Source organism: Cherax quadricarinatus, chromosome 68, assembly GCF_038502225.1.
Source record: "Cherax quadricarinatus isolate ZL_2023a chromosome 68, ASM3850222v1, whole genome shotgun sequence".
Lineage (NCBI taxonomy): Eukaryota > Metazoa > Arthropoda > Malacostraca > Decapoda > Parastacidae > Cherax > Cherax quadricarinatus.
In genome coordinates this window covers 4,854,803-4,878,863 of record NC_091359.1, presented here as the reverse complement: position 1 = coordinate 4,878,863, position 24,061 = coordinate 4,854,803, and the positions used below count along the sequence as shown (strand labels likewise).

The following is a 24,061-nucleotide window of genomic DNA, read 5'->3' as shown; positions in this document are numbered from 1 at the left end:
TTCCCCAACCCACAGTCTTAAAAACACAAACACTATGGAACGCCATTACTGCACCTCACTCAGAGTCTATGCTTTTACCTGAACCTTCGTTTTTCAACTCCGTGCTGTAATGGAGAAAAACAATCTAGTCCAAAGTGTCTTAGGAATATGGTTCTCGAATGTACTGCATTTAGTTCCTACGCCTTTTTCTTATTAATCCACATCTACGGGTTTCATTGCTACAGCTGTTACAATAACCACCTCATATTTTGCTCTCAGTGCTACAGCTGTTATAATAATCATGACCATAATTTTTATCCAAGAAGATACTTTTGTATTACAGCTATCTTACTATGTCATTATCAGTGCCACTACTATTCTGATTTATTACTAATGGTGTCATTATCAGTGCCACTACTATTTTGATTTATTACTAATGGTGCCATTATCAGTGCCCCTACCATTCTGAGAAATTAATGGTGTCATTATCAGTGTCATTGCCATTGTGATTTATTACTACTGTTACTCTAATTATATCAGTACCATTATTTCTATTGCTACCCTGTATAATTACTGTACTACTACTACTGCAACTGTTACTTTGAATATCATTATATCCATGGTGATACACTATACCCACAAAGTTTACCTATAGGCTAGTTCTAATTCCAATCATCAAGAGCCCATTACCGGCATCAAGACACCCTCCTTGAAGGGAGTTGGATTATATAAAGATTTAATTGAATGCCGCTGTTAGACCAAGTTGCTGTCACCTTATAGTCGCTCTTTTTAACTTAAGCATTTATAATTTTGTTTTTCCAGTTCAAAACTATCCTTGGAGGTACTGAAACACGTAGTTTTAGAGAGATTTTATAAAATCTAAATGTTGTATTACTGTCAAATGATGTATTCCTTAAGATTTTCGCTACACTGTTTGTAATTCTTAACACATCTTAAATAAGTTTTCTTAACTTGCTGTGAGTATACAGAAATAAATTACACATATATAAATACAGAATATACACAGGCAATATTATGCTGCACAGTATATAAATTATCATTTGTTCTATAGATTTTTTATTATAATTATTATTAATTTTACTCTGTTATTAATACTGAAACTATTCATACATGCTGTAATTATTATTATTCTTATTCTTATTATTATTAACCATTCAACTGGGCAAGTAGGGTAACATGACTTTCCTGAATTGGCAAATTTCTTTGACGAATTAAAAAAAAACTCAAGTGATTGTAGAGCACTGAAACCTGAATATAAAAACAATCTCACTTGGCATTTTTTTTTTCAACGAACCAGCTGTATCCCACTGAGACAGGGCCTAAAAAGAAAAACAAAAGTTTTTTTCCTTTTACATTTAGTAATTTATACAGGAGAAGGGGTTACTGGCCCCTTGCTCCTGGCATTTTAGTCACCTCTTATGACATGCATGGCTTATGGAAAAAAAATTATTTTCCACTTCCCCATAGAGAAGCACCTTAAATATACTAATATATTGCAATATCCATAAACTATTAATTAGTGCTTTATACATATTGAACTTTTATTACGATATTCTTGGAAAAGTTCTAAATCCAGAGGAATCATACAATGGCTGGGAAATGAATAGCAGTTGGGTTTGATTGATCGGTAGCTCTCAGTTCCTTGAAGCTACTGTACCCTGTACTTAATACCTGGATCCCTTCAAAGGTTAGGAGGTTTATTTAGGTACTTGTACACACAACTACAATTATCATACCTAGTAACATGTGTGTGTAAATTATCTAGGAAAATCCCCAAAAAGTCCAAGTGACTTATTTACATTGGGGTCACAAGAATTAAATACAGTATACACCTTATAAAGTGACAACATAAAAAACAAATCTATTTCCTTAAAGACTTGCACTCATTACAAAAAATAAGTGGCAGGAGTTTGAAGCTTAACATAAAACTATTGATAAAGAAGAGCATTTCAGGCATAATAAGAATAAACCTTAACGTGATTACAAGAGTGCTTTTGCATTTACACTTCGTAAATGTGGAAGCATCAAGTTACATGCAAATCTTGGTAGCCAGTGCTGATACACAGCTCCTCACCTTCCCCACTGCCACTAGAAATGTATTACAGAACAGCTGAGCACTCAGTACAACCATCAACTGCTGAGAATTTGCATCCACATGAATTTGCAGCCATCTCAATCCAATGGGGCCACATCAACCCTCTCCATGCACATCCATGGCAGCTAGAAAAAGTGTAGTAATTTAAGCCTAGTAAAATATTAAAAAAAAATTGTTTGGTAAATATGGAGGTCTCTGAAACATAATACTATTTTTCCATGTTCTTCACTCTGCATACCAAATAATTTATGGGACTCAAAATGAGCCCACTATGATTTGTTTTTGCATGTATGGTTTGCCAGGTTGCCCACCTCAACACACATAAACATTGTGATCAGTTGCGTATCGAGATGTATGTAAACCACTACGCACATTTACTTACCCAGATTCACATAAACATTATGCCCAGTTTAATGGTTAATATATTTCAGCACTCTATTATCATTATTACAGTATTGAGTATTAAGTACATTACTAATAATATACTTTTATTACTATATTTATACATATAAATAGCCTCTTATTTATGCCTTCCATATAGAGAAGGAATATACATGTACTTCATCATTACTTCACTAGTGTTACTGCAACACATGTTATTCTTATCTATGACCAATTCAACTACATGTTGAACTGTAGGAGGTAGCACTCTTGTTCCTGAATCCTATTATCTATTGCCTTTCATAAATATAGAGCCCTGTGTAATATAAAACTAAACTATGTAAAAACTAGTGTAACACCTGTACTACTATGTTCATTTTGAGATGTCATAAAATGTTCTTTAAAGACTGAGGTTCGAGTATTCAACCCTACCTCCCCTTCCCAAAATTAGGTTATGTGAATGTTTTGCTCTTTTGAGATTATAAAAAATATTGATTTGCAATTGCTGAAACTGAAAGGTGTATGAATGGTCATAGTTATTCCTTTCTAATTAGTAGAAATATCACACAAGCCCTTGATAAACTGGATCCAAAATTTGTATTAGTAATCTATTAAACAGACTTTTGTCTCTTACATAAATATAGCCTCTTCTTCATTTGCTGATCCATTCTTTTGCAATATACAGTACAGTATATACTGCATATAGTAATTTCAGCATCTGTACCATATAGAAAACAACTGTGCCCACATTTAAAGCCGTTCATACTAGAAATTCAATTCTGAAGGAGCTTGGAGGCTGAAAATCATTAACACAAGATCAACCAGCTTTTATTTAGTAATGAGCAATAAAGGTCATTACTCAGACTGCAAACTGGAGTTGCAGATTTTTTGTCTGCAATATTATTTACTAACTCTGAAGATGATTTGGTGTATTTGTTTGATACAGAAAATGTGTTTGCAATGTCACTCTGTACCCTTTCTGTCATCATTAATATGACAGAACTGAAAGACTTTCTTTTTTTCAATTGACAGTGGAACTTCCCATATTTCTTCACCAATTGAAGAAATAAGATTATACTTAGATTTATTTGGAACCAAATCCAATATATTATATGACTAGCTTAAGGTATAATTAAAATACGCAGTTTAGAATTAATGGAAATTAATTCTGATAAAAATTGTGCAGAGGGATCAAGTGTTACAAAATCTGTTATATATTTATTAATGAAGATATGTAATTTCAAACAATTTTTATGATATAATATTAAGAATGTAACAAGATATGTACTTATCTTAATGTGGCAAAATTCAGGATTAGGTCTTCTAGCTAGACTAAAATAGGTGACTAATACATGTATGTATTTACAAAAGCAAGTGAGAGTCATCTTATAAATTAATGTGATAATATTTGTGATTTAATTTAGATTTTATAATAATTTTTGATGGAATAAGTCTATTGAATATTATTGTCTAATTGTATATTAGCTGTTGCAAGCTGTGAAACACAATGGACTCGTTTATATATACGTATATACATGTAAATATACAGTATATATAGATTTTTACAATAAGACTCAAAATAGGGAGTCACTGGCATAATATTTGCCATTTGGAGGGACATCTGAACTGTAGTATTGGCACATCTCTGGCAATACAGTGATGGAGTAAGTGATGGTAAAGTGTTTCTTCTTTTTTGGGTCGCCCTGCCTTGGTGGGAAACAGCCGATGTTAAAAAAAACTGACAACAGATACAAAAATGACTGTTACTTTTTGACACTGTAACTAGTTTGAGAGTATAAATTATTTGATAGAACAATGTCTGGCTGTAGTGTCCATACAGGAACTTTGTAAAATATACTGACCTGCCACCCCTACACCCCATATATCACAAAAAAGTACATGTATAGGCCAATTCTCAAGCTTTATCAAGTCTTTATACAGGACTTAAAAACCTCACAACTGTCTGGAATGCAGCATTATATCAAGGGTCTTGAAAAAGTTGTTACAATAGTGATAGCTTCAAAAACCTTACAACTGCACATAATATCAGTGCAGGATATTAATCTTACCTGCCAGGGTCAGAGTGCACTGCCACTATCTTGTGTACATATTAAGCTTTGGATAGGACATCTCTATTAAGTTCATACTGATGTCTTGGCTCTATCTGGAGAAATCAAATATCCAGCATTAGTTCCATATATGAGCATATGTACAGATCCAAGCTTGATTATAACTATATTTCTATGAAGTGATAAACCTCTGTGGGTCATTTAATATAAAGAGTGGGTCGCTCAAGCCTCTGTCTGCTAAATGCAAGTTATGCTTCCCCATTAGAACAAGGATTAATTAAACAAACTAGTATCTCTTTCTGCAGTTCACAAAATATAATTTACATTTAATAAAATATTCTTAAGCACTGTGCATTAAAAATCCACCTGGATTAATAAGGTTGTATCAGATTAAACCTAAGTATTTCTTAACATATAAACTTTTAACAGTTTTCTAGTCCACTTGTAATACATGTATACTGATTACACTATAGCTGTGTACAGTAAAAGCAGACATTAAAATAGTATAATACAAAATATGAACCGATTCTCTAGAAATTTACTACCAAAGAAATGCGATCGCTAGTCTAGCAAGAATGATAAACATTGTTTTAGTGTGCTCAACTGTTTTTAATACATACTGACAAACAATGAAAAATGAATGACATTAAGAAAACTTCTACGGCATGAGATGCTTGTTGTAGAGAAATAGAAGAAAAGTGTGTGACAAGGTGCAAGCAAAAATGGTTTACAAATTAAAACAAAAACCAAATCAATCAACAGGAAGTTATGGACCAAAGTGCATAAGATCAACACTCACAAACATTAAGTAAATTATGCAAGCAAAATGCTACAAGCACAAATAAAATATACAAAAATACTATAATACCAAGATAAAATAACCAGCATAAAAATCCTGTTAAACTGTTAATGTCAAAAGACTCCTGAAAATTCCCTGAGATCCCTACAAGCATCCCAGCAATGATAAAAATCATGACATAAGCATAAAGGCCCAAGTCATGGGTAAACATTAAAAAAAAGTTCTGTGATCAGCTGCAAGTCACAAGCCACACAGGGAGAAAGCTGGAACACCTGCAAAATGTTGAAGGAGGGTCAAACACCCACATTCTGGCAAACCCTGCATGACTTGATTGTCATCTGTGGGGCCCACCAAGCCTGCCATTTACCAAGGACAATATCTACAATATTTATGTGGCTCATGAAGTCACTGTAAGGCTGAAATCTGCTATACAACAAGATCATTACAGCAGGCTTCACCTGGGCATTGGCTCGTTTATTTACCACGACACCAACACAATGCCACATCCTTGTGCTGAGATTGGAGACGGGCTAACCACACCTGACTTTTCAACCACAGGGTGCACATAAGCATATTGGACCTGGGCAAACAAAGTTCAATGGGAATCACAATAAACGGTGAAAAAAGATTCAAATAAACCAGTTATCAGGAGAAGAGCAGCAAGGATTGCCTTGAGTTCCACAGTAAACACAAGAGGTTTTCTCTGGCAACTGTGCACAATACAAATCCTCAAAGATGATCATTGTAAAATTACCACTACCCTCACTCTTTGATCTGTGAATAGAGAAATTTATCATCTCTGAAGCATGAATAAAAGCATGCCTTAAGAAATCTTTGAAGCTTAGACACCTAAGGGACCCCATCCACTAATTATAAAATGTGCCTCAGTCACTGTTCAACAAGAGCAGATAGAAGCCAGCCTCTCTGACTGCAGACACAATCCTGGAGCAGCCAGCATCTGAACAAATCTCTAATCTGTAGGATAGATGTAAATTGTTTCAACCATGGTACTGAGATTCATTTTTCTTCTTCATTTATCATCAGGATTCACTAGCAGCAGCCTGAAGAGTTTGAATTTGTCAATTACATTCAGGATTTCGAACTCTACAATAAGGACAGGGTTATACATACAGCAGTCTATGCATGAGCTACTTCTCGTAATCGTCACCAGCAGAGTCACAAATTTCCCATTACGACAGGTTAACAAAATATGTACCTTATGTAAACCAAACCAATCCTGTTATTCCATTAATGCTGCTGCATAATGGCATAATGGCACTGCAGTTGCTTAATAAGCACTACAAACATTTTGTGCTGTAATGACAGACACACTACATGATCAACTCATTGAAGATGCAATTCTGAGAAATTCTGTCATGTCTCTGCAGCTGCAGAGTGCATTATATGGATAAGAAACTGCAGAGACAGTTACTTAGCCATGTTGGAATTGTGCATATTTCCACTGCAATTATATATTAATTATTATCACAGTTGCAGAGTGACAATGTTGTGAGAGGATTCCCTAAAAATAAAAAAAACTATGTAGTTGTCGTCAATCACTCGACACTCACGTTTATCTATTTCTCTCGTAAATTCTATAAACATTGTTGAGGATGAAGGTGACAAGTTCACATTTTAGACAATAAACTTGATAGTTATACCACAGTATATAAAAATATCATGTAACACTGTTTACTTGGCATGGATCATTTTGCCAAGCAGAGACAAAATGCAATATTCATTATTTGCTATAATTGTGCAAAAAAGTCAAGCTGCATGTCATACAATTAATATACACTATTTCTTTTATGTTGAATAATATTACAGCAACTAAATTTAGGCTGACCCTACATAGGTTGTGTAAGATTCAGCAATATTATATACAGTACAGTACTGTATATAAATTAAAGCAATGTTTAGTTTTGATGCAAAATTTTTTTTAGAAATGTCCATATGGTAATTCAGATGAATATGATAAACACTTACAAAATATGAGATTACATTCCTGAAACTGATATGTGGTATAAAGTAATGTTACATATAATGAATGTAAGACAAATAGGAGATGTCATGTCAACGAGCAATGTGTGGCGAGAATATTATGCGGAGAATTCATGGTCGGGAGATCAGGAGATGCAGGGTTACTAAAAGTATTATCCAGAGGGATGAGGAGGGGTTACTGAGGTGGTTTGGACATTTAGAGAGGATGAAGCAAAATAGGATGCCTTGGAGGGTGTATAAATCTATAGTGGAGAGAAAGGATTTTCCTAGGAAAGACTGGAGGGATGGGGTAAAGGAGGTTTTTGTATGCAAGGGACTTGGACATCCAATAGACCTGTATGAATGTATTAGATTGGAGTGGAGGCAAGTGGTTTTTATGACTTGACATGCTGTTGGAGGGTAAGGTAATATTCATGAAGCAATACAGGAAAACTGGTTAGCCAGTCTTGAGTTCTAGAAGAGAAATACAGTGCCTGCACTCTGAATGAGGGGTGGGGATATTGCAATTTGGAAGGGCATCTATGATGCAATGTTGGCACACCTCTGGCAAGATGCTGATAGAGTGAATGATGGTAAAAGTGTTTCTTTTCTCAGGTCACCCTATCTCAGAGGAAGATGACCAGTGTGTTAAAAATGTATGAAAAAATAGGGATATGTTCCAGACAGATTTATCACCCATTCTTTTTTTTTACTACTGTACTAAGTAATACTACAATATAATTTACTTTATATTCTGGTAGAATGTAATTCTGTAATTTGAAGGGTGGAGGTTAGCAGTGGGCCTACTAGGCTAAGGAAGATGGTTGTGGTTCTTATGCTGATGTGAATGCAGAGTTTTCAGTATGTCGTTGAAGGGTGTCATTAACCCTTAAACGGTCCAAACGTATATAGTATACGTTTTTTTCAGCATCTGAAAGTATGTAAAAAAAATGTATATAATCTTTTTTGTTTTACATTTGAAAATGTGTAAAAAACTTTTATCTACATTTTTTTTTTGTTATATTTGAAAATACGTAAAAAAAAGTAGATCTACTTTTGTAGCACTACGAATTTGAACATCAATCTGTTTGGACCGTTTAAGGGTTAATGGAGTGCTTAAGCATTCTGTAGTACATCTTTAGTCTGGTTTATCCTGTAATACTTTATAGAGGTGATAAGGGATCATTGTTTGCTCCAAACTCCATTTCAGACTAATGCTTCTAGACTACTCAAGATCCATAACTATGTTTATACCTTTGATACATCTCTAATGAGTTTTGAGAGCCTGGTAGTTCTTTTCAACATGTCACAATCTGCACTGTTAATTACAAGCTCTTATTTTCTGCCATTACTTCTGGCTGTATGAATGATTGATTATTTCATACCAAAAGTATATGCAATGGCCATCAAAGGTGCTCCACCTCTAAACATATCTAAAGCTTCCTTTTTCTTCAAAACCAAAATAGATCATGATTTTTTTTGGGGGGAGGAGGGGGGAAGGGGGGGCACCTTTGGCATCACTAGTACAGTGGAACCTCAAATATCGAACTTTCTTCGGTCCAGAAAGCTGTTCGAGTGCCTTTACCGAATGAATTTATTCCCATCAGGAATAATGTAAATTAGATTAGTCCATTTCAGACCCTCAAAAATACACTTATAAAAGCACTTACAAAAATACACTTACATAATTGGTCGTGTTGGGAGCAGTTCGATTTTTGAGGTTCCACTGTACATACTTCTGTGTCATGAGTGTACCGTAGCTCAATTGCTAGAGCACTCAGCTCACACATTGAGGTCCAGAGTTCGAATCTCCAGTACGGCTGGAAAACATTAGGGACGTGTTTCCATAAGACACCTGCTGTCCCTGTTCACCCATCAGTATAAAATGGGTACCTGGGTGTTAGTCGACTGGTGTGGGTCACATCCTGAGATAAAACCGACCTAATCTGCCTGAAACGCTCAGCATAACAAGTGGCTTTCTATATAGCAGTATTTCACTGATGTCAGCTAGGCCTGTATACCTTGTACATGTACTTGTAGAAATAAAGATATTATATTATTAATATTATTATGGTTAATACACCTACCATCCAACTTACGGCCTGCTCGATTTACGACCACTCGACTTACGACCGTGTTTTTTATGCCAAATTTCTGGGAAATAAACAACTATTTGTGTTGTACACAGTGTTTATCCTAAACCTTACAGTATAAAATACGGTGCTAACAACATAAAAAGTAAAGTAAAACATGAAATACCAAACTAAAACAATAAAATAAAGTCATTACAAAAATGTTTTGTTGATATTCAGTAGTAAAGTTCGACTTGCGACCATTTCGACTTACGACTGGTTTCTCGGAACCGAACTCGGTCGTAAGTCGGATGGTAGGTGTATTTAGAGACAAGATAGACGCAATGAAAATATCTAAAAAGAGTTAGACAAATACGAAATTAGTAAGGCACAAGAAGCTCCAAGGAAGCATATGTAAATGGCATGTAAAGCAAGGGGGAAGAAGGGACAAGATATGCCTCACAAATGCTCTAAATTCATAAGATCAACTTGGTCCACAAGAGAAAAACTGGATGACATACAGGACCCAGATTTTACTGGCAAGTTAATGCTATTAAAACCAATAACCTGTAATACCGATATTTAATATGTTAGCCGATTTCATCACACTGTACTTCCATAAAACAGTATATTAAATTTTTTTTACTGTTTTACCAGATGTTTTTCTTACACTTTCTGAAATGTGTTGCAATAAAATCATGCAAGGTGAAGTCATACTGTAACAGGGGTTACTGAATATTGTATTGTGCCATGCTTAACAATCATAAATGGTCATACAAGTTGAATTTGCTTGAAAATGCCCTTCTCTTTCCCCCAAGTTGATGCTATGGATTGTATTGAAGATTTATTTGTGTGAATTACCATAGTGGACACTTTTTTACACCAAAACTAACTTACCAACCTAACCTTCCTCTATTAAAATTGACGTAAGTAGTGTATGTGTGAGTGCATGTGTATGCACGTGTATGCAAGCATGTGTGTGTTTGCGTGCATGCACACGCACATTTGTGTGTGTGAATTTATTTAGTATTATTTAACATCAGTGCAATAAACTGTACGTATTAATTTAGTGATGCTTACACTGGTTTTTCACAGTCTTAACAAAAATAAATACTGTATAATACGCTAGACTTTTATTGACAAAATGATTCTTGTTTTACCGACACGTCGACAGATTTGTCTTAAAAAACACAACATATGTATTAGTCTAAATGCTAAGTTTTCGCAGTCACGTATTCGTGTCCGTCGAAATAGCAACCATGATCTATCCATATCAAGATTTGTGTGTGTGTGTGTGTGTACTCCCTTGTGTGTTTGTGTGTGTGTACTCACCTGTGTGTTTGTGTGTGTGTACTCACCTCTGTGTGTTTGTGTGTGTGTACTCGCCTGTGTATTTGTGTGGGTGTACTCACCTCTGTATGTTTGTGTGGGTGTACTCACCTCTCTCTCTCTCTCTTTCTCTCTCTCTCTCTCTCTCTCTCTCACTCTCTCTCACTCTCCCACTCTCTCTCTCTCTCTCTCTCTCTCTCTCTCTCTCACTCTCACTCTCCCACCCTCTCACTCTCACTCTCTCACCCTCTCACTCTCTCACCCTCTCACCTCTCTCTCTCTCACCACTCTCTCTCTCACCACTCTCTCTCATTCTCTCTCTCTCTCTCTCTCTCTCTCTCTCTCTCTTGCTCTCTCCCTCTCTCTCTCTCTCTTGCTCTCTCTCCTCTCTCTCTCCTCTCTCTCTCTCTCTCCTCTCTCTCTCCTCTCACCTCTCTCTCCTCTCACCTCTCTCTCCTCTCACCTCTCTCTCCTCTCACCTCTCTCTCCTCTCACCTCTCTCTCTCTCACCTCTCTCTCCTCTCACCTCTCTCTCCTCTCACCTCTCTCTCCTCTCACCCCTCACTCCTCTCTCTCTCCTCTCACCTCTCTCCTCTCTCTCACCTCTCTCTCTCTCACCTCTCTCTCTTCTCTCTCCCCTCTCTCTCTCTTCTCTCTCACCTCTCTCCTCTCTCACCTCTCGCCTCTCTCTCTCACCTCTCTCCTCTCTCTCTCTCACCTCTCTCCTCTCTCTCTCACCTCTCTCCTCTCTCTCTCACCTCTCTCCTCTCTCTCTCACCTTACTCTTGGAGTTTACCTGGAGAGAGTTCCGGGGGTCAACGCCCCCGCGGCCCGGTCTGTGACCAGGCCTCCTGGTGGATCAGGGCCTGATCAACCAGGCTGTTACTGCTGACTGCACACAAACCAACGTACGAGCCACAGCCCGGCTTGTCAGGTACCGACTTTAGGTGCTTGTCCAGTGCCAGCTTGAAGACTGCCAGGGGTCTATTGGTAATCCCCCTTCTCTCTCACCTCTCTCTCTCTCTCTCTCACCTCCTCTCTCTCACTGCTCTCTCTCACCTCTCTCTCTCTCTCTCTCTCTCTCTCTCTCTCTCTCTCACCTCTCTCTCACCTGTGTGTGTGTGTGTGTGTTTGTTTGTTTGTTTTAGGCTTTCACTGGCTGTTTCATTTACACTTGCTTCTCTTTTATGCTAGATATTTTTATTTTTTTTAATGCATGTGTGTGTGCCATATATATTTACACATCCAAGTATAAGAGAGAACAAGGTGTAACAGCACACTGGTTAATGTGATAAACACCCACTGTTTAGAACAAGGTGTAACAGCACACTGGTTAATGTGATATACACCCACTGTTTAGAACAATAAACAGAAAAACTGAATATGAAGACAGCAGACTGTAAAAACAAATTTATCTTTCCGATTATTTTTCAGCGAGTAAATTTATAATGTGTATAAATATAATATACACACACACACTGTATAAACAGATAAATTTCACTAGACTTCATACTTAAAGATCCTTCTTTTTTCTTCAATATAAAGTAATAAAATACTACAGTATTTCAATCAACTTATAAACATCATTTACAATTATGTTATCCTAACGGTAGTTGAAGGGCGAGTAGATTATAAGCGTGAATGTACACTATTAGCGAACGAGTCCATTTATGTACTTTACTGTATGAGCATAGCTGCAACTCGACACTTATCTACTTAATTTAACAAAATACTATACAGTAGCACTATTTATCAGCACAACTTTTGGGGTGTATTTTAGCATTACTAAACTTGCAAAACCAGTAAGGGGAGCAATGTACATAATGAAAGCCATTTTTCATATTTTATTGATATATTTCTGATGTGTTCAGTGCATGTGTACGTTATGTCTAAGGCCTGATACCCCACAGGGCCAGTTATCTAGCACCAGTAACCGGACACTGGAGTACTGGCCTGCCAGATACCTTGTGGGAAATCTAGGCCCTTGATGTTATTTCTACAACTCTAAAGATCCACCGACTCTTGCCACTCCTGAGAGCTACAATAAGGATCCTGCACGGAAAGGATGCAGGCAAATTTAGGTCCCTGAAATGTTACGATCTTAATTAATCCACCCATCCTCCTCCTCAAGGCAGCAACTTCCAGAACTAGCAAGCTGTCTGGAATATTAGACCCAGGACATACACATAAGGTTCATTCTTATAGGTTTGGACACAGCTATGGTTTTCAAAATTTTTACTTTATAATACAGAATTCTGGAAGGATCGTTAGGGTCTACTTCCATTATGGCACATTCAACTGTTTGTGTGCTTAGGTCCTGCGGTTTATAATTCCCAATACTGGGGGTGGGTCCCTGCAAGGGTCTTTGGGATCCCCTTAATGCTACTTCGTTCCATCCACCTCCATGATCACACTATGGGGCCTCTGTATCCCTCCTCTAAGTGGCGAGGTAGGCAATAATGAGCTCAATACACCTATAATATATGGAACGTTCCTTTAATTTTTGCCTATGAGGTTTGTATCCCTTTGTCTCGTCCTTGTGCAAGATTTTGAGAGAATCTCTTTGGTTTTTAGACTTTGTGTAATGTTTTCTCTTGGGGTCGACGATTCACACTTCAGTACAGCGAGATCATTCATCCTGAAACTACAATATTAACAATTTGTTTCAGCTATTTAGTATAGCTAAGGGAATTATTGGTTAGTAAATGTTCTACCTGACAGCAACAGAGTTCATTAATTTGAAATACAATTCCATAGACTTTATAAAGTTTAAAACTACAGTTTGCTAACAAAAATAGGATTTATTTTGTTCAAAGTGTACTGCATACTGTACAGAAGTCTGTTCAAATTGACTGTGAAGTCTGTAGTTCATTTGAGTATTTACATCAGCTTGATCAATCATTATTTTTATTTTTTTTTTATTACACATTCAAACAATTTCAAGTTAATGATTTTTTCCCCTGTCATGTTTTCCTCTGTTGTTCATGTGGCACTGACATCAAATCTCCCTCAGTTACTTATATGTGGGCTGCAGCATTTGTTAATGAATATTTTTCTAACTGCAAAGTATTTTATAATATAGTATTATTATATACAATACTATGGTGAACCTTAATGCTTATAAGAAGAGTTTTCCCGTATCCATGCTTGTTTTCTTAGCTTATGGACTGGGAAAATGTTGTTTTCCATTTTATCATACAGTGTATGACAATGTTAAAAGACACTTGTAATAATGTTCTGTCAGATTGATCTCAGATTTTTTCAATTTTTCCTACTTTCATATGATATATTGATGTGTGTGTGTGTGTGTGTGTGTGTTTGGGGATTCAAAAACTAGTCACAATGAGATCAGTTTGCTGTTATTATTAAATATACATGTATGCATGCATACAAACATACATACATATACATAATACACACAACACATACAAACACAGTTTGGAACCCACACCTAGCCAAGCACATAAGGAAATTAGAGACAGTGCAAAGGTTTGCAACAAGACTAGTCCCAGAGCTAAGGGGTATGTCCTACGAGGAGAGGTTAAGGGAAATCGACCTGATGACAATGGAGGACAGGAGAGATAGGGGGACATGATAACGACAAATAAAATACTGTGAGGAATCGACAAGGTGGACAGAGACAGGATGTTCCAGAGATGGGATACAGCAACAAGAGGTCAAGAGGTCACAACAGGATGTTGAAGACTCAGATTAATCACAAGGATGTTAGGAAGTATTTCCTCAGTCACAGAGTTGTCAGGAAGTGGAATAGTCTGGGAAGTGATGTAGTGGTGGCAGGATCCATACATAGCTTTAAGAAGAGGTATGATAAAGCTCATAGAGCAGGAAGAGTGACCAAGTAGCAACCAGTGAAGAGGTGGAGCCAGGAGCTGTGACTCTACCTGTGTAACCACAACTAGGTGAGTACACACAGTGAAGAGGTAGAGCAGTAGCTATGACTCTACCCCTGCTACCACAATTAGGTGAGTACACACACACCCACCACGAAGAGGGGCCAGGAGCTATGAATTGACCCCTGCAACCACAAACAGGTGAGTATCAACTACAATTAGGTGAGTACACACACATACATGCATGCATACACACATACATACATACGTACATACATACATACATACACACACACAAACATGGTAATGTTAATATCCTTTTACTTTATCAGTAATATAATTAAGCATATTGGACCTTATCCACACATTAATTAAGAGCCCAATATTGCTAATCTTCGGCACTGTGGTTTCTTGTGCCTGACCCAATTCTGAGACTGAGATAAAGAACACATGTTGGCTGTCTTAATTTATATAAATATATATAAAAGTCTATAATAGTCTAAATAGGACTGGAAATTATATATTTGTTAGCTATAAATGACTTTCTATATGTAAATTATCAAGATCATTTACACTTCTTGGTAAAAAAAAAGAGCATCTTTATCAACTGTATAATGTAGTGTCTATGTGATAAATATTAAAGATATACTTGTTACAACTGTTTTTACTGTCCTGTTAGGGCATTACTTCACAGGCTTTTTTTGTCCATGATTAAAAAAATGCTACTGATACCTACTTAACACCCCAGCAAATTGTCATAGTAATAATAATATTAATCAGATAAAGCACTAAACCAACAAGGGTCATGCAGGATAATAATAATCTTTATTTCTAGAGGACAAGATACAAATGATACAGACCTAGCTGACATTATTGGCATACTTTATAGAAAGATCCTGGTGATGTAGAACCTTTCAGGCAACTTAAGTTAGTCTTGACTCCCCAGGATGTGACTCACAATAGTCGATTAACACCCAGGTACAGGAGGGCTCGGCTTATAACCTTAAAAAATCAGGTTTGGTTCCAGGCTACTGCTGTAAAGCAAAAATTGCTGTAAAGTGACTCATAGCCTTTGTTCACTTTCAAATGTATATAAAAGCCTGATAATATGTTTAAACTATCATATATTCAGTGAGCAATATAGCTAGGCCTAAAAAATGCATAATTCCTCATGTATCCATCTTGTGGTATAATTAAAAGAATATAGCAGCACTTATTGCAAACAAGAAAACATAACCAAACCTATCACCAGAATCCATCACCACCAGAATCAACTGTAACCAGAGCCAACCATCACCAAGGACCCCAATAGAAATAAGTTACTTTGACTTTTTGGGGTTATCCTAGGGAATTTACACTATGTATGATAATTGTACGTATGTGTACCTGTGTCTAAATAAACTAATGCCACCAGAATCGGCCATCACCACCAGAACCCATAAAGAAGAATAGATCAACCATTGCAAATATACAAACATGACATTCAGCATCACAACACCACAAGCCAGCAAATACACAAATAGATGCAGGAATGAGCTCGACATCAGGTGTTGTTGAGGACAAAGCATCTATTTATTGCAAGGTAACTGGCAGCAGGTGCTGCCGTACTTGCCCATACATCTCACATCCTTTGAAGTATGAGCCAAGAATGTTAATCACTGAGCTATGGGGTTTAGCAACTGCAGTTCAACTTCTCTATATAAACATGGAGTAGGTCCAGAAGCTGTAGCTCCTGTTTGACTGTGTTGGGCTATCCTATGTTAAATTTGCACAATTTTCCACCGATATACTCTTAATGTTTATAATTATGGTTCGTGGATATGTGGTCTTACTGCCCAACTAGCTACCAGATTTGTGAAAACGGTAAAAATTCATATCATATTCGTGGGCAAGAACTCAACCCGTAGGGGGTTCGTACATTTGAGGAAAGAGACAATCAATCTAAGGAAGAAAAAGGCAGCTCTAATTTCTTGGAGCAAGAGCCCTTCACCAGTATTATGAAATCTATCAAAGAGATAAAAATTTGTTACAATTACAATGTTTTATTTTTTATGGAGTTATATTTTACATATTTTTCATTGCTCAATAATAACCCACAGGGAGAGAGAAACTCAAGAGATAAACTGATCTGTATATTTCCATCCCCTTCTGGGATCCTCTTCAGCAGAAGAAGGCCTCAGAAGGGGATCGAAATATACAGTTCAATTTATTTTCCGAGTTTTTGTCTCCCTGTGGGTTATAACTGAACACTGACAAGTATTCATTACACTTTAGTTATTCATATTTTTTATTGTTGTCCTGTAGCTCAATTGCTAGCACACTCGGCTCACAGTGAGGTCCATGACTCAAACCCCAGTACGGGTGGAAACATTAGGACGTGTTTTAAGACACCTGCTGTCCATGTTCACCTAGCAGTAAGTAGGTACCTTGGCATTATTCAACTGGTGCTGGTTGCATCCTGAGGACAAAACTGACCTAACTTCCCTGAAATGCTCTGCATAACAAGGGACTTTCTATATAGTAGAATGTCACTGATGTCATCTAGGCCTGTATGCATTGTACATGTACGTACTTGTAGAAATAAATATTATTATTATTATTATTTTATCACAGGTTGTCTTAATCTGTGGTTTGCTACTACTGTACAATATTTTTTTTACTGTTGTTTTGCTCTGAGATGAGCAGCAAGGCTGGAGATTAGTTATGTATCTTTGCTATGCTGGGCTGTTCTTGGTTAGTCATCATAAATTATCACTACTGAATGCCTATAGTAATAATGTGCTTCATTTAGACCAATGTCAAAAATGTTGAAATGTGAATTTGTAAATCTGAATGTACTAAATCCACAAGACGGGTATAGGGTCAAAAACATATGCTTTAACCCCTCAACTGTCCAAACGTAGATCTACGTTCGCTTGCGTAGTGCTCCGAACATAGCTCTACTTTTTTTTACACGCTTTCAAATGTAAAAAATCAAGGTCGGAGCACTACACGTGTAAATGTAGATCTACGTTTAGACAGTTTAAGGGTTAAACTACCATATTCTTGAATAAACCTAGCTTACCTTTCCTAAAATACATACCCATCTATTATTTATTACTAATATTATTAATTATTATAAATTATTATTATTTGGGGGGAAGCACTAAACCTACATGAGATATAACATGTAGGCAGTTTTTACAAACTGAAGAGAGCCCTGACCATGTAATGCTCAACATGCTTATGAATGTTAGTGCTTAATGTGTACTAACAACTTTATTTATTTATTTCTATTTGTGCACACATACAGAGGTACAAAAAAATACAGATAAGAGCAGTATGCCAAAGCCACTTATACTATGCATAGCATTACGGGCTGGCTTAAAATTAACTTAAGATTAACTAAGCAATGATGAAATCAGTGATAAAACATTAATGTAAACAGATTACTATAAAGCACAAGTGAGTATTACAAAGACAGGTCATATGGTTGCATGCATTGTTGTACATTCAGTCGTATGGAGTATTCTGTTAGGTAGAGTATTTAAAAAATAATAAAGTTAGATTCGGTTTTAGGTTTAACATTTATGTGATATAATTGTGAGAAACATTTAAGATATACAATTTATAAGGTTCAATTATTCAGTATTTATTTGGTTTTGGGTGAGTAAGTGATCTTTGAGAAGAGACTTGAATTTATAATCAGGTAGTGTTTCTTTTATATTTACAGGTAATGAATTCCAGATTTTAGGGCCTTTTATGTGCATTGAGTTTTTGCATAGTGTGAGATGGACACGAGGAACATCAAAGAGTGATCTGTGCCTTGTGTTATGGTCATGTGTTCTGTTGAGGTTGGCAAGGAGATGTTTGAGGGGAGGGTTAATATCAGAGTTAAGTGTTCTATGTATGTAATAGGTGCAGTAATAAGTATGGATGTTTTGTATGGTGAGTAGGTTTAGTGTATTGAATATTGGTGGAGTGTGCTGCCTGTAGTGAGAATTTGTTATCATTCTAACTGCAGCCTTTTGTTGAGTAATTAGTGGTCTGAGATGGTTAATTGTTGTTGAGCCCCATGCACAAATTCCATAGGTGAGATAGGGGTAAATAAGAGAGTGATATAGGGCCAGGAGGGCTGACTGTGGAACATAGTACCGTATCTTCGATAGTATGCCTACAGTCTTGGAAATTTTCTTAGAGATTTGTTGTATATGTGTATGTTGTATATGTGTAAAATGTAAATAACACAGTGTAACCTTTGCAAAGAAATAAAAATTTTGAATTTGAATGCAGGTTGTAGACCATCCAACACTCTTGTCAATAAAAAACAAAAAATATGACACAACAAGCAATAAATTATTGTTATTATTATTAATAGTATCAAATAAAGCACTAAAACAAGCAATAAAAAATTACTATGAATAATACAATACAAAGTCAAAATAACCAGCACTGGTTAAAAATCCCCTTAAATTGTTAATGTCAAAAGACTCCTAAAAATGACTCCTAAAAATTCCTAATGGAAATACGTAAGTCACATTGACTTTTTTTTTGGGGGGGGGGGAGATTACCCTAGGTAATTTACACATTAAACTATGTATGGTAACTGTACTTGTATGTATCTGTACCTAAATAAATTTAATCCTTACAGGCACACTGGTAAACATACAAAACCAAAGCGAAAATGGAGGGGCCTAAGTTATGGACTAATTTTTTGGTTATCCTGGGTAATTTACAATATGTATGGTGGCCTGGTGGCTAAAAGCTCCCGCTTCACACACGGAGGGCCCGGGTTCGATTCCCGGCGGGTGGAAACATTTCGACACGTTTCCTTACACCTGTTGTCCTGTTCACCTAGCAGCAAATAGGTACCTGGGTGTTAGTCGACTGGTGTGGGTCGCATCCTGGGGGACAAGATTAAGGACCCCAATGGAAATAAGTTAGACAGTCCTCGATGACGCACTGACTTTCTTGGGTTATCCTGGGTGGCTAACCCTCCGGGGTTAAAAATCCGAACGAAATCTTAATCTTAAATAATTGTACTTATGTGTACCTGTGTCTAAATAAACTTACCAATGTGTTCCACAGTCAGCTGCACACAGGGCTGCTGGAGAACCTATATTATTATTATTATAATCATAACTAAGCGCTAAACCCATATGGATCAAACTACTGGAGAGCCTGGAAAAATGGTAGGTATGGGGGTGTGCGCCAGACCCTAAATTGACAAGAGAATTGCCTCAAAATTTATGATTCCCGTTGAAGGAGGGTAAAACACCTGAGTTCTGATGAACCACAGATGTTGCACAAGTGTCTTTAGTAAGTTTATTTATGTATACGTATCCATAATTACCATACAATTATCAAGGCGACATTATATAATAATGTAATGACACTGAAAAAAAAGGCACAATCCCTCTGAACATGAAATTCATAACAGACACCAGAGTAAAGGCATAAAACAACGCAATAATCAGAGAACTGAGAGAACATAAAGGACCTCAAAGAAAATAAGTCACTGTCTGACTTTTTTGGGTTATCCCAGGTTCTGTACACATGTTATGTGTGATAATCTATGTAACTGTATTTGTGTATACATGAATACACATATTTACTTAATTCAAGAACCAGAGAATGTCATGGTCAGGGACGACACATGGCCAGACACATGGCCAGACACAAGACACATGGCCAGACACAAGGCCACACATCCTGCCTCATTCATCATCTTGCTTAATGTGCTTCAACAACAAAGTTGTCAAGGCCATAAAACTAACCTCCCGTAGACCCTGGCCACTAACACCAGCCATTATGACCAGGACACAACAACTGTTGTGGACCACCAAACACACACGCCCTCTCATTCGAAATTCTTAAACTTTTGTTATACACCAATATAAGATTCTGAAAAGTCTACTTGATGTACAATATTTCGAGTTGGCCTAAATTAGGAAACGACTACTTAATACTAAAAAGATTTACATAGATGAGGAAGTATTCAATGAATGATGGTTGGGTTCTGTGGTTTCATAACAGAAATTTCGGGTATTTAACCCCTCCATAAAATATGCCAATGTCAACTATTCCTCTATCATATATAGTATATACTGTCGCTGTATGACACTTGTAGGTTTAGCGCTTTTTTTATTATAATAATATATATACGTACTGTATTTTTGTCGAGATAAAGCTTATTGGTATTAGGTTTTTAGCCACCAAGTTTTCTATTTTATTTCGCTCATAACTCGAGAATCCCTCGTCCGATCGGCTTCAAAACTTCAATACTCGAGCACTGTAATAATAATAATCTTTATTTCTACAAGTACATGTACCAGGTAACAGGCCTAGCTGACATTAATGACATACTACTATATAGAAAGCCGCTTGTTATGCAGAGCATTTCCCGCAAATTAGGTCAATTTTATCCCCAGGATGCAACCTACACCAGTCGACTAACACCCAGGTATCTACTTATTGACAGGTAAACATGGACAGCAAGTGTCTTAAGAAAACACATCCTAATGTTTCCACCCGTACCGGGGATCGAACCACAGACCTCCACGTGTGAGCTGAGTGCGTTAAAATCGTGCTACGAGACACCTTAATATTGCAACATCTGTGAATGCCTCCTCCGATTCCCTTCAAATCTTAAATTTAACATTATCAACGTATGCAACACTCTGCACTACTACAATCGCGTACACTGAGGCACAGAACTGGAGTTATTGGATGCACTAATACCTTTCTTGATTCATCCAGTGACCAGAATAGTTATATTTATTACATAGAATTTTCACTGACGTCAATATTGGTTATACGCGATTTCTAAACAAAACCACGTGCAGAGACTTAATGTGGAATTTTTTTTAGATAAGATTTGTTGGTATTTTAAACCCGGGGTAGAAAGGGTTAGCCACTCAGAATAACCCAAGAGAGCCAGTGTGTCATCAAAGACTGTCTGTCTTATTTCCATTGTTGTGAATTATTATTATTCTGTGAGTAAATTACCTGCAGGAGGTTTACATGGTATCACCTGCATTATTTCCTGCAAGTAATTTGGGTGACATATGTGGGACTTAGTCACAGTAGGTCGCCAAACTGTCACTCCCTCGATGCCCACTTCACCAGTCTCAAAGAAAGCTAGATCTAATATTAAATTAATAATTACAATATTAAAACCAGCTACATTGGTAAATTAAAATTATGGACGTATATGACTGTATATGATTACTGTAGCTGGATCACACCACAACACCTGCCTAACACCTAGACCCTACACTGACTTGCTAGAGATCTAAATGCAAGGACTAATGGTGCTTTTCCCTGTGATGTTTGTATCCCTTATCTTCTGCCATCCGCATGTAATTATTGAGGTCTCGCAAATTTCCTGTCCCAATTATTCAGCAAGGACCATTAACATGGGCTCCTAATTACAAATTCTGGCCGAAAAACCCAATTTGGCCACAAATTATTATTATAATCAAAAAAGAAGCGCTAAGCCACAAGGGCTATACAGCATTTGGCCACAAAGACACCGGATTATTAACTGAATTTTCTGCAACATCGTGTTCACAAATTACAAATGGTGTCCTCTGTTTTTCTGTCCTTGTTCCTGAATTATAAAGGTTTTCCCATACTATTTATCCCAATTCTTCAGCAGGAATGTGTTAGTAATTACTAAATTACATTATTATTATAATCAAAAAGAAGCGCTAAGCCACAAGGACTATACAGCGCTGCAGGGCAGGAAGGAAGCGAGGGCATCAGGTGGCAAAAGGGAGATGGATGAGTAATAGGTTACGGATAACAGCGGGGTAGTGGATGGTGAAAGGGTAAAGGGCAGCAAGAGACTGAACTAGAAAGGGCTGAGGGGAGTGCGAAAAGTATCATCAGAGTTTGTGGAGTAAATCACTCGTTGTCAAGAAGTCAATGAGAGAGTCAGGATTAAAGGAGGGTCCATCAGCAAGAAGGGAAGGTAAAGAGAGAGAGTAGTAGAACGAAGACGACGTTGGAGGTAAATTCTGCGTGCTCGTTGATAGACATGGCAGTCTAACAGAATGTGGCTAATCGATACTGGAACTTGACACTGCTCACAGAGAGGAACAGGGTGCCTCTCCATGAGATACCCATGAGTAAGACGAGTGTGGCCAATGTGAAGGCAGGAGAGAGTGGTCTCCCAACCTCGGCACTGATGACAAGAAGACGGCCAGTAACCTATGCTCGGTTTAATAGAATGAAGTTTGTTACCGAGCAGAGTTGACCAACGTTGCTGCCAACGAGTGCGAAGGTGGGTAGCTATTGCAGCAAAATAGTCCAGAAATGGAACACCTCGATAGGAAATTGGTAGGTCATGTACTGCTGACCGCGCAGCAGTGTCTGTCTGTTCATTGCCCTGTACGTCGACATGACCAGGGACCCAACAAAAAACAATATCTTTATGTTTGGTAGAGATACGGCGTAGCCAAAGTTGGATACGGAGAACTAGGGGATGAGATGTATAAGATAAGATTTCGTTCGGATTTTTAACCCCGGAGGGTTAGCCACCCAGGATAACCCAAGAAAGTCAGTGCGTCATCGAGGACTGTCTAACTTATTTCCATTGGGGTCCTTAATCTTGTCCCCCAGGATGCGACCCACACCAGTCGACTAACACCCAGGTACCTATTTGCTGCTAGGTGAACAGGACAACAGGTGTAAGGAAACGTGTCGAAATGTTTCCACCCGCCGGGAATCGAACCCGGGCCCTCCGTGTGCGAAGCGGGAGCTTTAGCCACCAGGCCACCGGGCCTGTAGAGCACTAAGGGAGTCTGAGACTACTACAAATGATGACACAGGCATAGATGCGATACGAGTAAGTGCTGCAAGAATGGCATACAGTTCAGCAGTAAAAATGCTAGCTGAAGATAGTAAATGCCCCCGCACGACGCTGTCCGGAAACACTGCTGCGAATCCGACGCCGTCTGAAGACTTAGAGCCATCTGTGTACACAGCGGTGGCATGAGAATGTGAGTGGATACTAAATTACAGATTGAGGCTGATATATACCAACTGACCTTCGAGAATGCCTGATTACATTGTACAATTAAATCCAGTGTTCACACATTAAATTAATTTTGGCGTCCTCTCGTTTGCTTCACTTCCCCGGCTGTTCTGCACCCCCCCCTCACTCAAAATTTCTCGAAGGGTCCAAATAGCATCACATCTTAATACAGTTATTATATTATTCATTTATATGTTCTACATTTAGGAAATTATGTAAAAAAAATTCCACAAGTGTGCTCCTTTTATCTTGTATCCCAGGATGCCACCCACACCAGTCAACTAACACCCAGGGACCTACTTACTGCTAGATCTAGTAGGACCATCAATGATAAATTCCTGGTCATGACAAAGGCAAGTTTTTGGGCTTTGTTCAACAGCAAATATTAAAACAGAAAAATTAACAGTTAAAAAGATTACCAGCACGGTCTACATGGAAAATGATGACGTAACGTGACAACACTAAT

At 37.4% G+C, this 24,061-nt stretch overlaps 1 long non-coding RNA gene across 1 annotated transcript; it reads right to left on the bottom strand.

Annotated features, from left to right (window-relative positions):
* Positions 1–732: 732 nt before the first annotated feature.
* LOC128697813 (uncharacterized) lies at positions 733–21,680 on the bottom strand. The gene is made up of 3 exons (XR_011393926.1): positions 20,333–21,680; positions 4,546–4,640; positions 733–2,220 (listed from the first exon to the last, which is right to left on the bottom strand). It is a non-coding gene; the product is annotated as an uncharacterized lncRNA (long non-coding RNA).
* Between the last annotated feature and the right edge of the window lie 2,381 nt (positions 21,681–24,061).